At 53.9% G+C, this 4,388-nt stretch overlaps 2 non-coding genes across 2 annotated transcripts; one reads left to right on the forward strand and one right to left on the reverse strand.

Annotated features, from left to right (window-relative positions):
- Positions 1 to 2,692: 2,692 nt before the first annotated feature.
- Positions 2,693 to 2,765, forward strand: TRNAV-AAC. The gene has a single exon. It is a non-coding gene; the product is annotated as a tRNA-Val (tRNA).
- Positions 2,766 to 3,567: 802 nt separating this feature from the next.
- On the reverse strand, positions 3,568 to 3,649 carry TRNAS-GCU. Its single transcript has one exon. It is a non-coding gene; the product is annotated as a tRNA-Ser (tRNA).
- Between the last annotated feature and the right edge of the window lie 739 nt (positions 3,650 to 4,388).

Genomic DNA, 4,388 nt, shown 5'->3' on the forward strand with positions numbered 1-4,388 from the left:
CCACTTCTGAGTGTGGCTCCGCCCCCTTCCACACCTTCCACCCAGGGCCCCACCCACTGTCACCTCTGTTCCACCCCTTCCCCCACTGGCCCCACCCTGTCACTCCGTTACCCCTGCCCCGCTGCGGCCCCGAGACCAGAGAAGCTCTGTGCCCTGCTGCAGCCCCCGGGCCGTAGCAGGGAGTGGGAGCTTCTCCAGCCCTGGGGCCCCCATGGGGGAGACTTTCCCAGGGGGGCCTAATTTGGCCAGAGCCCCTAGTCATGGGCCCCACTGTCCCCTTGGTGATGCAAGGTTTGGGGAGGCTGAGCCCCCCCGAGCCTCCATTACAAGCCGCCCAGGCTACCTCTGCTCAGTGGGTGGCCAGTCTCCCTGTGTCTCTGCTGTTCGTGCTGGGGAGCCCGGCCGGCCTTAGGGGTGGGGCCCCCGGCAGCCGCCCAGGGCTCCAGGGGGTCAAAGGGCACCGTGTGGCCGTGCAAAGCTGCTCACTGCTCTCCTCTGCCCCAGTGCTCCTCCGTGGGCCCCTCTGTTTCTTTCCTCTCCGTTCTCTGCTCCTTCCTTCAATTCCAGAAACCTCCCTTGTGTGTCAGATGGTGCAGTGATGCCCTCCCCACCCCAGGCCTCTGGAGCAGAAAGATCCCAGGAGCTGAGGATGGATCCAGGGGTGAGCAGCTGGCAGGAAGGAGTCGTAGCAGCTCTTCTGGGAGCGCAGGGGAGGAATGACTCCCCCTTCCCTAGCTTCTCCCCGTGGGGCTCTGGGGAGCAGGGAGGGTTGTGTGATAAATTCCTGTAACCCTTCTGCCCCTCTGAGTTGGCAGAAACAAGGGCCGGGTTCAGTATCTAACGGTTCTGTTTCAACAACACAATGCAAAACTGGCTCGAGCTCCCACCCAGTGACCTGGGACAATTACATACCACCCCCCCGGGCGCCTCTAAGAGGCAATACTTCCCCTCTCGCAAGCAGGGAGTCTGAGCCGCTCCACTCCACCAGCCGTTCCATGAACCACTCCAGTGGTGCCTGCAAACTGCTCTGCTGGGGCAGCAAAGAGCCACCAAATGTTCTGAGGGCTGGAGAAAAATGCCTTCTAGGGAGCTATTGAAAGAGCTCAACCTGTTTAGCTGATCAAAAGAAGATTGAAAGGTGACTTCATTGAAGTGTTGAAGTGTCTTAATGGAGAGAAAAGATTGGATATTAAAGGGCTCTTGAATCGAGCAGAGAAAGGCATAACAAGACCCAGTGGCTGGAAGGTGAAAAGAGACAAATTCATATTACAATTAAGGCACAAATATTCAACAGCGAGGATGATTCACCACAGGAACAAGCTACCAAGGGAAGTGGTGGATTCTCCATCTCCTGATGTCATGTAATGAAGACTAGATGCCTTTCTGGAATGTGTTTGCCCCAAAAGTAGCTATAGTGTCATACAGGAGGCCTGTGATATGCAGGGGGTCAGATTAGATGCTCTAATGGTCTCTTCTGGCCATAAAGTCGACTAATTTCTGAAAAACTGAGTGTAGCATTGGGAGCAGCGTCTGATGTTTCCCTGTCTAGCTGGCTCGCTGCCTAGAACGAACGCTCCTTGAGTGGGGTGATCCCCAGGGAGTAGCTCAAACCTGCAAAGTGCCTGGCCAGGGGCAGGACATTAGCCCAGCAAGGGAGGGGTGTGGCAGTGACATCACAAAGGCCTTTGGCAGGACCTCAGACTATTGGTCCAAGGTGGTGGGGAGGTGGTGACCTCACAGAGCGATGCTGACATCAGGCAGGCAGGACAGGGGCGAGGGGCCAGGGAAACCTCAGAGACCCCTGTGGCTTTGCTGCAGCAAGTCTCCTTCTCCAGGTCTCTCTCTCAGGACTGAGAGAGTATTCAGGTTCACGGACGTGAGCACCAGGAGGAACCTCTTTCGAGTTTTCTCCTTCCCTTTTAGTGATTTTACTAGAAAATAGCCGTCCCTGTTTAGAAGGTAAGAGTCTCCTCGGGGTTTGAAACCTGTTCAGTCTGATCCATCTGGTGAGAGTTGAATTTTGGGTGTGGAAAACACGAGCTTAAGGAGGCAGAATTTTATTGCACACCTGGGATTTTGTCCCTTAGAATCACTGGGGATATTAGGGTTTGTCCTTTTTGTTTCACCTCTTCCTCCCTCCCTCCCTCCTTTCTCTTCATCTCTTGCTTCCTTTGTCCTTTCTCCTGTTCCCCTAGCAACACCAGGTTTTTTTTCTCCTGCTAATAACAGCTCACGTTAACTGATCACTCTCGTTATAGTGTGTATGGCAACACCCATTTTTTTCATGTTCTCTGTGTGTATATATATATTCCTACTGTATTTTTAACTGCATGCATCCAAGGAAGTGGGTTTTAGCCCACAAAAGCTTATTCTCAAATACATTTGTTAGTCTCTAAGGTGCCACATGTTCTCCTTGTTCTTTTTGCAGATACATTAATGGAGGTTACGTCCATTAATGGCTATTAGCCAGGATGGGTAAGGAATGGTGTCCCTAGCCTCTGTTTGTCAGAGGGTGGAGATGGATGGTAGGAGAGAGATCACTTGATCATTACCTGTTAGGTTCACTCCCTCTGGGGCACCTGGCATTGGCCACTGTTGGCAGACAGGATATGGGGTTGGATGGACCTTTGGTCTGACCCACAATGGCCATTCTTATGTTCTTATGAAGGGAGGGGCAGAGCCCCATGACAGAGTTTCTGTAGTGTAGTGGTTATCACATTTGCCTAACATGCAAAAGGTCCCTGGTTCAAAACCAGGCAGAAACATGCTGGCTTATTATTTCCCAGCTCCTAGTGGCCTGTCCCTGCTGTTGTAGGAGCAGCAGTGATTTCTATGCTCAAAAGGTCTGTTATACTTCCCCTCCCCCTCGCTTTTGTCTCCTCTCCCTCTCTGAATGCCTGTGAAGTGGCTTTCCCCCTCCCCCTCCCGCTCCCTCCTGCAATGCTTGGGGGATGAATAGGCTGGTTGAACAGCTGGAAGAGCAGAAGAGTTCCTAGATAGACAAGGTGTCTGGGACTCTCATTAGGCAGCACTCACACACCCAGAGCATGGACACTGGCTGAGGTGGAGTGTGACCCACCAGATGCAGCCAAGTCATCTCCAGTTGCAGGCCATGAGGAGCAGGTCCTTAAAAGGTGAAGGGGCCCTGTGTTCAGGAGTCACTCACAAGCTTGTACCTCCAGTGAATGCCCTTTGCCCCGACCGCCTGGCCAGTGGTTCGCTGTGTTACATTCCATCGCGCCTCGGGAAGACTTACCTTCATCGCACCGTCCATCGCGGCGCTGGGGGACACTTACCTGGCAGAATCCTGACATCCCCAGTGCCAGGCCTGTCCTGGGAGCGTGAGTATGCGAGTGAGAGTGTGACACCCTCCCCCAGCCCTTCTTTTGAGCTTAGCTGTCAGTATAATAAATGTGCTGCTTTCTGCATAACTCTGGGGGGTCATTAGTCCTCCCTAAGCTTATTAGCTGGCCCAATTTTGGGTAACAGAAGCAACATTGTTGGATCTGTCATTGTACCAAAGGGGGAGATGGTTGTCTATAAAGGAGGGTGAAGACTAAATGCAGACAATGAGAATGGGATTTGAACCCATGCGTGCAAAGCACAATGGATTAGCAGTCCAGCACCTTAACCACTCAGCTACCCCATCTGAGCTGTTAGCAAAGGTACAGGAGGAGAAATCTAAGGCCGACAGAGATAGGGACACTAAAGAGTTTTTAAATACTAACTGTAAGCAGGGGCTGAATGAGCTCCCCCCTCACATCTAGTGAGGAGCTGGGGGAAGACTTCAGGAACAGGCCGTGTTTGCACAGACACCCCTACTCTGCCTAGCTATGCAGCATGATGGGGCCGCTTCCCCGAAATGACCAGTTTGGGATGGTGGTGGGTTGCAAATCACTTTAGGATTGAGTGGAATGAAATGTTATTCTCCTTCCTGTACGAGTGAAGGGCAGCAGAACGTACCTAGGCCGTCCTGACGGAGGGGTGGGTGGGGGAGGAATCGCTTTCATTGGACGGCAGAGAAGCGATTGAGGACGTCACCCTAACCCAGTGGTCCCCAAACATTTCACACTGCACCCTTGTATCCATGGCTGTGGCCCCTCGGAAGCCGCGGTCGAGAACCGGGGCTGGGAGTGGGGCCGTTGCTTGCTGGGGAGAGGGTGCGGACAGGGGTCAGGGGGTCGAGGCCCGGCTGGGAGCCAGGGGCCCAGGCTGAGGAAGAGCTGGGACAGAGTGGGGCTGAGTGGGGCTCCCTCCCTGCCCTCCATGGGGGCTGGCTCAGGCCCTGAGGTGCCCCCATCAATCTTCCTCTGTGTCCCCCTAGGAGTCACGCCCCACATTTTGGGGACCACTGACCCCTACTCACTAAGCAGGGGCTAGTGATGCCA

This window comes from Mauremys reevesii, linkage group 14, assembly GCF_016161935.1.
Source record: "Mauremys reevesii isolate NIE-2019 linkage group 14, ASM1616193v1, whole genome shotgun sequence".
Lineage (NCBI taxonomy): Eukaryota > Metazoa > Chordata > Testudines > Geoemydidae > Mauremys > Mauremys reevesii.